Genomic DNA, 14,144 nt, shown 5'->3' with positions numbered 1-14,144 from the left:
AACCCTTATCTCCGATGTGACTATGTTTGGAGACAGGTCTTTTGGGAGCAATTAAGGGTGCATTAGTGCTAATCTGATAGGACTGGTGGCCTTAAAAAGAAGAAGGGCTCTCGCTCTCCCTGCACCTGTCTCCTCTCTCCACACACACACATAAGCACACATACGTACATACATACATACATGAAGGCCCATATGGGGACACAGTAAGATGGTGGCCATCTGCAAGCCAGGAACAGAACCCTTACTATTACCTGACCATGCTGGAACCCTCATCTTACACTTTTAGGCTCTCTAGAACTGTGGGGAAATAAATTCTGGTGGTTCTTGTTGTTTTTAAATTTTTGGTTTTTTTACACCACCCCTTCCCACCATCTGTGGCATTGTTTTAATGACAGCTTGACCCGGCTACTACAAGTGTATAAGGGAAGAATACATCCTGTGGAGCTGGCCTCCTCTCTATTTCCGCTAGAAGATCAGAAGAATGGGTTTTCTTTGTTGCAGGAAGAGAGGAGGTTGAATAGAACGTGGCACACAGGGCAAGAGCACCGTCTATTGAACCACTAATCCTACTTCAGAAATCTGATGGTGTGATCTTGGGCAAGTCATCACAGAAGAAAACCTTTGTGGTTAGTTTGAGCTTCATGATCTCTTTAGTCTCCCTGATGACACAGTGGAAAATGAAACAGTTGAGAGCTGTCTAGAATTGCGGAGGTGTGTACCTTTTCAAAGATGTTGAACTTCATCCTTCTGCAATAGTGTGATTTACCTGGGATGTAGGCCTCTAAGTCCTCTATCTAGAATTTCTTTAGGATACCAGATTTTCTGAGACCTATTTTTTTTTTTTAAAAATAGTTTAAAGAGCAAGAATGATATATTTTTGAATGCAACAGATAGGAGTTACAGTGATATTATTAATCCAAGTAAAAGTATGCTAAATCTTGCTGTGCAATTTTAGAAAGTATTTTGCTTGTTTTGAGGCTGGCTTTGTCATAATTCTCTCTCTCTCTCTCTCACACACACACACACACACACACAAACACACATACATACACACTGTCCTGAGTTGAGTGGTGCTCCTTGCAAGATATATCTACCTAGAATTTGTGTACCACCTGGGTAAAATGGTCTTCCCAGATATAATTAATTAAGGATCCTCAGTGAGAGCATCCTGGCTTGTCCAGCTCACCCTAAACCACAGGACAGGAGTCTTACAAGAAACTGAAGATGTGGAAAGGGAGGCTGAGATCGGAGTGACGTAGCCACAAGCCAAAGAACACCGAAGGCACCAAAAGCTGGAAGAGGCAAGGCAGGATCCTTCTCTTGCGTCGGGAAGGAGCACGGTCCCGCTGACACCTGGCTTTTGTGTTCCTGGCCCATAGAGCAGTGAGGGAATGGATTTGTTGGGTGAAGTCACTCAGATTGTGGCAGCTCCAGCAAAATCATACATATGTGCTGTTCCCCCTATACTGTCACTACCTACTGTTTCTCAGTAGATATTAACTAGCTGGGAATGACTTTGTCTCTTACAAAAGGGAGGCCTAGTTGTATCATGAGATGCACAAGCTGGGGCTACTTCTGGACTGAAGGTGCACGGTTCTCAGCACACCACTATGCTTTTAGTAGGTTGTTGTGAGCAGTCTCCTAGGCAAACAGGATTAGCTCAGTTTTGTAAGTGGGAAGACAGCAGTAATGTTGAGTGACAGAGAGATTTTAGTGTAATCAGGGTGTTCCAACATCAGTTGAGAAGCATTTTGGGTGGAATAATTCTTTATTATGGATTGCAGTGTTTAGAAACTTTCCTGTCCTCCAGTCACTAGGAGCCAGTGGGACTCCCCCATCCACGTCCAGCTGTGATAACTAGAAATGTCTCCTGGCATTGCCTAATGTCCCCTCCAAGAACAAAATCACCCCAATGAAGAACCACTGTTTTAAAACACAGCAAAAAATAGAGGCTGTGTGACAGGATGACACAAGTGCCTATGAAAAATATTCATCCATCCAAAGCAACTGATTTTCTAAGGAGAACTGTTTTCCTGTCTATAATGGATGATTCTGCTGTAACCTTAAGCAAGAGTGGCTCTGTATGAGAAAGGGTGTATCATATTCATGGTTGCACTGAGAATTCTAATGTCAAAGGAGAGCATCTATGGCAGAAGATAGATTGTCTATACAAATGCATCTGTTTCTTTTGCTGTAAAAATTTTGGAATACATGCATGCATAGATCTTTCATAATACTCATTTTCATGGACTCTTTGAAGACCCATCTTATGTGATTGTACCTACAAGTACACACAAATGCATGCATACATGCACACATATGGCTAATATATGCAAATGTACATATGTGAGGACATGTGTGCACATATATAAATGCATGTGTGCATACATATGGTTAACTTCTTATTGATAAAGAGGACTGCAATGGTTTAATGTACTTCATTGCCTTGCTTTAGAATTCTGATGTTTCAGTGCATCATAAATACTTTCTAATGATGATGGAGCAGATTAAAAGCCTTCGGGAGAAAGCTTCTCTTTCAGAAAGGGCCACAAGCCACAGTGGCACACGGGGCGGGGGTGGGGGGGGAACCAGCTAGAACAATACTGTTGCTATTATTCCTCAAACAGCCCTTCTTTCTCTTGCAAACCCAAGATTCAGCCAGCTAATACGAAAACAGGACTCTGTTCTTTGGTTTGTTCTCTACAAAGTGCTTATTACCTATTGGGTACTTTGTGATCCTTCCCAGTGGGCTTGTGAGTCACGTGGTGGAGAAGCCCTCTGTTTACTTACGCAGGCTGTTGCCTAATGTGCTCTGTAAGTCATGGATAATTACAGTGAATCTATCTTGCTAAAGATACATTTGTGGTAAGCTTGGGATCCGCTACTTCTAGAAAAATGTTCACATGTAGGAAAAAGTTTCCTTGGAGGATATTTAAACGCTTCCTTCACTAGAGAAATCATCATTTGCCCGTACCTTAAAAACATACATTGGAAAGGAGGCAGACAGATTGAAAGCTGCTAAGGGCGGTTCCTGGCTTAGGAATTTGACTGGGCTGGCTGAGCTCACCACAGAAGGACACCGCTCTCGCTGCTCTGAGTGTAAAGGAATGAGATAAGTGCTGGACGCAAATCAAAGATTTTTGTGGAAAAACTCCTGTGGTTCCGTGGAGCAACAGAACCTAAGGAAGGACACTTTTTGAAATTGAATTTTTAAGAAGATTGATTATTTGAAAGGTAGAGTGACAGACAGGGGGCTGGAGTGGTGAGAGGTGGTGGGGTGAAAGAGGGAGAGGAAGAGGGAGAGAGAGAGGCAGAGGGAGAGGGAGGGGGGAGAGGGAGGAGGAGGGAGGGGGGAGAGTGAGAGAGGGAGGGAGGGAGAGAGAGAGAGAGAGAGAGAGAGAAAGAAAGAGAGATTTTATCTGTTGACTCACTTCCCAAATGGCCACAACAGCCAGGGAAGGGCCAGGCCAAGGCCAGGAGCCAGAATCCACATCTGGGCCTCCCACGCATGTGGCGAGAGCCCAAGTACTTGGCCCATTACCCCTTGCCGTTCAGGTGCGTTAGCAGGAAGCTGAGTTGGCAGTGTGGGGTGTCTGGGACTTGAACCAGGCCCTCTGACATGGGATTCAGGTGTCCCAAGCAGCAGCTTAAGCTGCTCCATCACCATGTCTTCTCCTGACGCTGATTTCTGAAATTAAAGTTCACAGATGACAGTGTTTCAAACTCTTTGGGTTTTAATTGACAAAAAGGTAAATGAGCACAAGGATGTGAAAATATGACATTGGGCCACAGAGAGCTGATGGATTTTTTTTTTACATGGGTTTATTTCTCTTTTGAGAGAAAAATATTTTTTTCATTTATTTGCCCTTTCAATTTTTAATTTTAAAACATTTCAAAAATATAGAAAAGCACAAAGAAGAGGTCAGTGAGCATATAGCTTTAACAGTTTTTAACATTTTGCCATATTTGCTTCATATGTGAATATTATCTATGTACAAATACATAGTATTTTTCTTGAAAATTAGGGTGGCTATATTAATATCAGATAATGTGAGATCCATGATCAAGATCATAAAATGAGAAAAGAAGTTTCTATCTTTATGTAAGCAGTATGATTGGGTGAAGACAAATATTTATAAATATCTATATAGCAAATGATATGGCAGCCACACTTGTGTTATGCTGTCTACATGTTCACCTTCATATATGAGAGAAAACATAGGGTCTTTATCTTTCTGCATCTGGCTTATTTTTACATTTTACAGAATAATCTCCAATTCTATCCTTTTCATTGAAAATATCAGAATTTCGTTCCTTTTTTGTAGCTAAGTAATATTCTATTGTGTATATACCACATTTTCCTTATCCACGCATCCACAGAGGAACATCTAGGTAGTTTAATATTTTTGCTACTGTGAATAGTGCTGCAATAAACATGGGAGTAAAAGTATCTCTTTCATGTGCTGATTGTATTTCCTTTGGATATAGTTCCGGATGTGGGAAAGCTAGGTCATGGGTTAGAACTATTTTTAGGTTTGTGAGGAAACTTCACACTTCTTTTTTTTCCATAATAGCTGTGCTCATTTGCATTCCTACCCACAGCGTGTTAGGGTTTCCTTTTGGCCACATCCTCTTCAGCATTTGTTATTGATTTATTTATTTTGCTTTTTGATAATAGCCATTTTAACTGGAGTTAAAATGGTATGATTCTCACTGTAGTGTTTATTTGCATTTCGCTAATGGACCAGTGACTTGGGGCATTTTTCATGTGTTTATCAGCACTTTGTATTTCTTCTTTTGAAAAATGTCTATTCAAATTTTTTTACCTGCCTCTTTTTTTTAAAGGTTTATTTATTCATTTGAAAGAGTTACAGAGAGGCAGAGGGAAGGGTAGAGGGAAAGGAAGAGAGAGAGAGTGAGAGAGAGAGAGAGAGAGAGAGAGAGAGAGAGAAGTCTTCCATCCACTGTTCACTCCCCAGATGGCTGCAATGGCCGGAGCTGCACAGATCCAAAGCCAGGAGCCAGGAGCTTCCTCTGGGTCTTCCATGCAGGTACAGGGGCCCAAGCACTTGGGTCATCCTCTACTGCTTTCCCAGGCATACCAGAGAGCTGGATCGGAAGTGGAGCAGCCGGGTCTTGAACCAGCGCTTATATGGGATGCCAATGCTGCAGGCGGTGGCTTTACCCACTACGCCACAGCACGGGCCCCTGCCTATTTCTTAACTGGATTATTTGATTTGTCCTTGTTGCTTTTCTGGAGCACCTTATATATTCTGGATATTAATTCTTTGTCAATAGACAGTTTTCAAATGTTTTCTTCCATTCTGTTGCTTGTCTATTTTTTTACTCTCTTGATTTTTTCCTTTGCTGTACAGGAACTTCTTAGTTTGATAAAATCCTGTTTGTCTACTTGTGCTTTTATTGCCTGTGCTTTGGGAGTCTTGTAAAAAAAAAATCCTTGCCTATGTCTTGGAGTATTTCCTCTACATTTGCCTCTGGTAGTTTCATGTCTTTCATTTAGATCCTTGATCTGTTTGATTTGATTTTTGTATTGGGTGTAAGGTAGGGGTCTTGTTTCAAACTGCGGCATGTGAAAAACCAACTTTTCTAACACCATTTATAGAAGAGACTGTCCTTTTTCCAGAGAGTGTTTTTAGCATATCAGTCAAAGATAAGTTGGTTGTAAATGTCTGGATTTATTTTGGGGTTTTCTCTTCTGTTCTATTGGTCTATCAGTCTATTTTTATGGCAGTGTCCATGTTGTTATAGTTAGAATAACCCTGTAGTATGTCTTGGAATATGGTACTGTGATACCTCTCACTTGGTTTTTATTGTTCCAGATTGCTTTGGCTGTTTACGATCTGTATGTTTCCATTGACTCTTAGGATTTTTGTTCTAAATCTATGAAGATTGTCAATGAAGATTTCATTAAAGCTGCAAATTGCTTTGAGTAATATGGGCATTTTGCTAATATTATTTCTTCCAATCTATGGACAAAGGAGGTCTTCTCATTTTTTGGTGTGTGTTTCTGAATTTATTAGTGTTGTATAATTTTCATTTTAGAAGTCTTTCGCATGCTTAATTTATTTTTGGTGAAAAGGATTGTTCTTATAAGTTTTCTCAACAAGATCATTATTGGTATTTAAAATTCTACTGATGTAGTATATTACTTGTTAATGCTGTATCCTGCAACTTTGCTGTATTTGTTTATCAGTTGTAATAGTCTCTTGATGGAGTTTTTTTTGTTCCTCTATGTAGGGAATCTTGTCTTGGGCAAACAGGGATACTTTGACTTCCTCCTTTCAAATTTGTATACTTATTTTTTCTTTCTCTTGTGACCCTGGCTAATACTTCCAGAACTTTATTAAATAAAAGTGGTGAGAGTGGTCATCCTTTTCTTTCTTTTTTTTCTTTCTTTCTTTTTTTTTTATTTGACAGGTAGGGTTATAGACAGTGAGAGAGAGACAGAAAGAAAGATCTTCCTTCCGTTGGTTCACTCCCCAAATGGCCACCACAGCTGTGGCTGTGCCAATCCCAAGCCAGGAGCCAGGCTCTTCCTCTTGGTCTCTCATGCAGGGGCCCAAGCACTTGGCCCATCCTCTACTGCCTTCCCTGGCCACAGCAGAGAGCTAGACTGGAAGAGGAGCAACAGGAACTAGAACCGGCGCCCATATGGGATACCGGTGCTACAGGCGGAGGATTAACCAAGTGAGCCATGGCGCCGGCCCCACCTTTCTTGTTCCAGATCTTAGAAGCGCTTCCAGTTTTTCCCATCCAATATGATGGTGGCTGTGGGTTTGTCACATAGCACCTTTATTCTGTTGATGTATGTTTCTTTTGTTCCTGATTTATTCAAGTTTTTTTTTCTTTCTTAATCGTGCATTGATGTTTATTTTATCCAATACTGTCTCTGTATCTATTGAGATAACATACTTTATCCTTCATTCTCTTAATGTGATATATCACATTTGTTGATTTGCATAGGTTAAAACATCCCTGCATCCCTTGGCTAAACCCCACTTGGCCATGGTAGATGAGATATTTGATGTGTTGTTAGATTTGACAGTGTTCTGGTGAGGATTTTTGCATCTGTTTTCATCTGGGATATTTTTCTATAGTTTTCCTTTTTTTGTTGTTGTTGCTGTACCTTAGTCTCGTTTTGGAATTAAGGTAATGCTGGTAATAGAAATTTGGAAAAGTTCCCTCCATTTCAATTATTTAGAATAGTGGGAGAAGAAATGGTGTTAGATCTTCCTTAAAAGTTTGGTAGAATTCAGCAGTGAAATCATCTGGTCCTGGGATTTTCATTGTTGGAAGACTCTTTATTAGTGATTGGATATTATCATTGATTATTGTTTTTTTCAAGTTTTTATGTCTTCATAATTAAATTTTGGTAAGCTATATATTTCTTGAAATCTATCTATTTCTTCTAGGTTTTCCAATTTTTTGGCACATACTTGCTCGTAATAGTTCCTAATGATTCTTTTCATTTCTGTAATATCAGTTGTATAACTATTTTTTATTTTTGATTTCATTGATTTAAGTACTCTCTCATTTTTTTCTTGGTTATTCTGGCTAATGGTTTATCAATTCATTTTATTTATCTTTTCAACCAACCAGCTATTCATTTATTTAATATTTTCTATTTTTAATTTCTGTTTTGTTTGTTCTCTAATTTTGATTATTTTCTTCCTTCTGCCAATTTTGGGTTTGGTTTCTATTTTTCTAGGTCCTTGGGATACATTATTAGGTTATTTATTTAATCTCTTTCCTTTTTTGGTATAATCTCTTATTGCTGTAACTTTTATCTTAGTATTGATTTTGCTGCATCCCATAACTTTTGTTAAGTTTGTGCTTCAATTTTCATTTTCATTAGTTTTAAGAAACTTTTAAATTTTCCTTTTTTTAAAAAAATATTTATTTATTTGAAAGGCAGAGTTAGAAAGTTAGAAAAATCATCTGCTGATTCACTCCCAAAATGGTCATAACAGCTGGGGCTGGGTCAGGTTGAAGCTAGGAGCCTGGGACTTCATCCAGGTCTCTCATGTGGATGGCAAGGGCCCAAGCACTTAGGCCATTTTCTGCTGATTTCCCAGGTGCATTAGGAGGAGCTGAATGGGGAATGGAGCACCCAGGACTTGAACTGGTGTACATGTGGGATGCTGGCATCAGAGGCAATAGCTTAACCTGCTGTGCCAATGCTGCTCCCGTATTTGATTTCAGTGACCCACTATTCATTAAGGGGCATGTTGTTCAGTTTCCATGTATTTGTATAATTTCTAGAAATTTTTGTTGTTGTTAATTTCCAGCTATATTCTTTTGTGGTCAGAAAAAAAATACATGATGTGGTCTCAGAGTTTTATTGAGACTTGTTCCATGTGCTGATGAAAAGGATGTATTTTGCAGCTGTGTGATTAAATGTTCCATAACTATCATTAGGTCTACTTGGTCTATAGTGTAGGCTAACTCTTGTTGTTTCTTTGTAGATTTGGTTTTAATATGGTTCATTTATCCATTGATAAAAGAGGGATGTTGAAGTCCCTTATATTATTGTATTGCAGTTTATTTCTCCTTTTAGATCTACTAAAACTAGGTGTTCTCATTAGGTGCATATATATTTACAATGATCATATCTTCTTGTTGAATTGATCACTTGATCATTAAATAGTGTCTTTGTCTCTTAGAAGTTTTTGTCTGAAAGTCTATTTTGTCTGATGCGAATATTACTACTTCTGCTTGTTTTCGATTTGCATTTGTGTGGAATAAATTTTTCCATCCTTTCACTTTCAGTCGGTGTGTATCTTTTCTGGTGAGTTGTATTTCTTGTAGGCGGCATATTTAGGTCTTTTTTTTTTTTAAATCCATCCAAATAGTCTGTATGTTTTAATTAGGGAATTTAGTCCAGTTACATTCAAAGTTATTATTAATAGGCAATGACTTCATCCTGACATTTTTCTCATAAAATTCCTTTTGTTTGTTTTTGTATTAGGTGTTATACTTTCTCATTCTTTCATGATACAAGTTACCTTTCTTTGTTTCTGCGTGTAGTACACCCTTAGGTATCCTTTGTAAAGCTAGTTGGGTGGTAATGATGAATTCCTTCAGTTTTCATTTGACTTGAGAAATCTTTACTTCGTCTTCATTTATTTTCAGTACCTCTATCTCTTTGCTGATTTTCTCATTTATCTCATGCACAGATTTCTTAATTTTTAACAATTTTTCTGTGTTTTCTTGTATCTTGTTGCATGTCTTTACAACCATTATTTCAAATTCTTTCTCGGATATTTCATCAATTCCCCTTTCTTCAAGGTCTTATACTACTGCATTATTGTGTTCCTTTGGAGCATCATATTGCCTTGTTAATTCATGTTCCTTATGCTCCTACATTAATTTTTGTGCATTTGGTATATCAATTGTTTCTATCACTTTTATTTTCCTTTTGAAAAATTTATTTTCTTATTCTAAAGGCAGAGTGATGGGAAGATATGGAGAGGTTGGTCTTCCATGCTCTGATTCATGCCCAAATGCCTACAACAGTTGGGAATGGACCAACTCAACAGCCAGGAGATGGGAACTCCATCCATTTCTCCCACATGGGTACCAGGATCCAAGTACTTGGGTCATCATGTGTTGCTGTTCAGGATGCATCAACAGGAAGCTAGATTGGAAGCAGAGCAGCTGGGTCTCAAACCAGCACTCCAATGGTATGCCAGCATTGCAAGTGGCAGATAAACTTTCTGTGCCACAATACTGGCCACTCTATCAGTTTTACAGGATTTTTTTTTGAGGGGGGGGTGAAGGTATTTTCCTGAAGATGTGCCTTTGGGTGTTGGTTTAGTAGACTACTTTGGCTTTTGCTCCAATTGTATAGTCTCCATATACATTGTTAGGTTCATAGTTGATGGTACCAGTAGTAGGGGTCCAGGGTTCTCCTGTCTCAGTGTGATTGCTGGGATCCCTGTCATGCAGGTACACAGCTGTCCCCTGAGAGATGGACTGCAGTCAGGAGTTTCTCAGTGTTGGGATCATGCCCTGATTGTGCTACAAGTGGGCCCAGCACACAGACTCCTGGCTGCTACCCAAATCAAGACCAGGAGTTGTGAAATCAGTACTGGCTATAAGAACAGACTAGGCTCATGGACTCGCAGCCATACTTCACACCAGAGCCCCAAGAGTAGCACCAACGCTGGGTTGGGGCGGTGGATCCTCTGCATGCTGTCTGGGCAAGTGGCTGGATCTCTAAGAGTTACTTTGGCTCTGGGACAGCAGAGCGAGCACTCCTAGGCTGCACTCTATAGGACACTTGCTGAGCTGGATGGGGTGCAAGAACCCAAGGTCAGAACCCAGAGGGAGAGTGCTGGGCTGGGTGGAGCACAGAAATCCTGGGCCAGAGTCCTACATGAACAAGTAGTGTGCTATACTAGTGGTGGCACAGAAATCCCAGCCCAGAGTTCCTGGCAGCAAGGGGTGTGCTGGACTGGCCATGGTATGGAAAGCACAGGCCACAGCCCTGAAGAAGCCTGCTGTGTGGGGCCCAGAAAGCCCAGGTAGCTGTGTGAAAGAGGGGCAAGTGCCCAGATGGGCAGTGCAAAGGAACTCCTGCTTCTGCTAGTGGAAGGGGCTGGAGCCAAGTGATGCAGAGCTCAGTCTGCAGACCATTTCCTGTGTTGGTGTTGGGAAGCAGTTGTGTTCTCTGTCCATAGTGAGCACACTGTCCCAAGCATGTTCACCCACCCAGAATGTGGGTGCATTCCCTATTGCACATTCAGATCCTATGGAAATAATCATCCCTAGTGGGCAGACAGCTCTGAGCATTGTGGGCAGACTGAGCAGGGCCATGGATACCTTTGCTGAGTATACAGGTCCCAGCAGTAATGAGCAGTTCTTTGAGGGGTCAGGTGAGCGGAGGCAGTGGGGGCTGGGAGGAGGGCAATCCCCAAGTCTGAGGCGGGCGTCTACATCTGCCTTTAGCCCGATTTGGAACCATATCCCACATATGGATACTTTGACAAATAACTGTGGTGCCTGAAATAATTTGTCAGAGGCCTGGTTCTGGCTACAGAACATGCCAGCAAGCTCTTGAAGGAAAGGCACCTGCTCTTGGCCGCCTGCCTGAGGCAACATGGTGCAGTCCATCCAGCGCCAGCCTGACCACCCCTGTGTGGATGCTGATCTCATGAGCTGGGTTTTTCCATAGTTACATGGGAGGAACACTTACTACCCACCACTGTTGCTTGGACAAGTGCTGGGTTTTGCCCACATGAGCAACTCCAAACCCAAAATGTAACTCTCATTTGTGGTTACTAGCATGGAATCTGATGGAAAATTTGACCATAAATAGGGAAAAGTCGTGTGAAAAGAAAAACCCTCTAGTGCAGAAATCAGCAAATAATTGAAAAAAAAAAAAAAGTACATATATTGTGTAGCCAACACTCTCTTTCCTAACTTTCCCTGCTGCCTACAGGTGATGGCCACCACTGTCACTGTCACTGTCGCTGTCCCCACCTTCCGTTCTGAATCCCCACAGCAGAGTGGCTGACCTCTCAATCCTGTTCCACCCTTGCCAGGGCCCAGAGGGAGAGTCCTGTCCTCCTTGCTCACCTGGGATGCTCTCTTGAGGTGGGACCTGGCTGGTCTGAGGCTCCTCATCTCATTTCTGTGACTCTTGCCTTGCCTCGGCTCCAGAGGCTAGTTTTGCTGGGTTTGGAGCAGGGCCCATTCTCAGCACAGTGTGATAAAAGTTTCTAAGTCTTCTGAAGCAGGATAACCTTACTCTTTCCCCATGGAAGCACCATTAGGACCCTCTCATTCCTCCAGCCCCACCTCCTAGGTACACAATAGCAGTAAGTGAATGAATAAGTGAATGAATAAATTTTTAACACAGACACTTTTTGTTTCTCAATCTTTTAAAAATATTTGCAATTTATTTGAAAGGCAAAGAGAGAGAGAGAGAGATTGAGAGATTGAGATCTTTCATCTCCTGGTTCGCTCCCCAAATGGCTACAACAGCTGAGGTTGGGCCAAGCTGAAATTGGGAGCCTGGAACTCCGTCTGGGTCTTCCATATGGGTGGCAGGGGTCTACATGATTGGACCATCTTCCACTGCCTTCCCAGGTTCCTTAGCAAGGGGCTGGATAGGAAACAGGTAGTCAGCCCTCTGACTGGTAATCCAATATGGGATGCCTGAATAGCTAGCAGCAGCTTAACCCACTGCACCACAATGCCAGCCCTGTTTCTTAATCTTACAAAGTCTTAATTCTTTTTTTTTTTCATCAAACTCACAAAGTCTGTAGCAAAAGCTTAGATTTAGAATAAAAACACCAGATGCTTCAATTCCCCAAGGAGCCTTCTCTAGAGATTCTGGAGCCTGGTGCTGTTTGCTTTCTCAGCTTCTTGGGAGGCACTTTCTCAGGACACTTGTGACTGAGTTCCTGGGAGCTGGGTGGGTGGACAGAGTGCCCCTGAGCCCTTCTCTCATAGCTCACTGTAGGTCTGGCAGTGAAACTCAGGGCTGGCAGCCCAGGGTCTGTGCTAGACTTGCTTGCAAGATCACCCTCCTCTTAACCCACACATCACTGTTTCCCCTTTTCACAGTCACATCTAGCTGTTTTCCACAGTACTTGTCCTCCTTTTCTATTCTTTGCTTCCACACTTTGAAGTATAAATCTCATTCCTAAGAGAGACTATGTGTTGGAACAGGCATTATGTGTAATTTGCCACCTGGGACACCTACATCACACATTGGAGTGCCTGGGTCTGAATCCTGGCTACTCTGCTTCTGTTTCAGCTTCCTGCTACTGCTCACTCTAGGAGGCACCAGGTGATCTTGCAAGTACTTAGTTCTCTGCCACCCATGTAGGAGATCCAGATTGAGTTCCAGGCTCCTGGCTTCAGCTTGGCCCAGTCTTGGCTGTGTCGGGAATTTGGGGAGTGAACCAGTGGATGGAAATATCTCTTTCTGTCCCTCTCTCTCTTCCCCTGTCCTTTTAAATAAAATGTAGATAGATAGATGGTAGATAGATAGATAAATGATAGATAGATAAATGATAGATAATTTCAAAATCTGCTAAGGGTGTTTAAGAAGCTGTAGGTGGGGGCTGGTGCTGTGGCGTAGTAGGCTAAGCCTCCTCTGGCATCCCATATGGACACCAGTTCGTGTCTTGGCTGCTCCTCTTCCTACCTAGCTCCCTGTTGATTGCCTGGAAAAAGCAGTAGAAGATGGTCCAAGTGCTTGGGCCCCTGCACCCACATGGGAGACCTGGGGGAAGCTCCTGGCTCCTGGCTTTGGAGCAGGTCAGCTCTGACTGTTGCCGCCATCTGGGGAGTGACCCAGTGGGTGGAAGACCTTTGTCTCTCCCTCTCTATCTGTAACTCTACCTCTCATATAAATAAATAAAATCTCAAAACAAAAACCAAACACAAAGCTGTAGGTGAAGTAATACAGACCCAGGGTTCTGGGGACCACTTCCTGCTTTTCAAGTCTCAGCCTTCCACCAGAACCTGAGCAGGTGACTTACTCGCCAGTGGAGGAGTGTGGGATTCACCTTATCAGTGCTGTGGGGACTCAAACCATTTACTCACAATCCTTTCTTTTCCATGTGGCTTTTATTGCAGTGAAACTTGTAACATAAATTTTATCATGTTTCACCTTTTAGAACTGTACAATTCAGTGGCCATAACGATTATCCCAATATATTTTTTCTGCCACTGATGACCATGAAGATGGTTTCCAAAATTTTTAGAAGGTTTTATATTACTGTGGTAAAAACACTTAACCTGAGGCCTGCCCTCCTAACAGAAGTTTAAGAGTACAATACTAATGATTGTTGAGTATGGGTCAACATATTATTCTATTGCACATATTGTATGTGCAATAGAAGATCTCTAGAGCTTATTTGTGACTCTTAACCAAAGCTTTATGCTTGTTGGCTAGTAACTCCCACTTCCCCTTTCCCCTAAGACCTTGGAAACCACCACCTACTCAGATTCTATGAATTTGACTACAAGCATACCTCGGAAATATTGCAGGTTTCGTTCCAAATCACTGCAATAAAGCAACTATTGCAATAAAGCAAAGCACACAGGGTCTTTGATTTCCCAGTGCATATAAAGCTTATGTTTATATACTGCGGTAGTCTGCCGAG

This window comes from Lepus europaeus, chromosome 4, assembly GCF_033115175.1.
Source record: "Lepus europaeus isolate LE1 chromosome 4, mLepTim1.pri, whole genome shotgun sequence".
Classification (NCBI taxonomy): Eukaryota; Metazoa; Chordata; class Mammalia; order Lagomorpha; family Leporidae; genus Lepus; species Lepus europaeus.
This window is presented reverse-complemented; position numbering follows the sequence as displayed.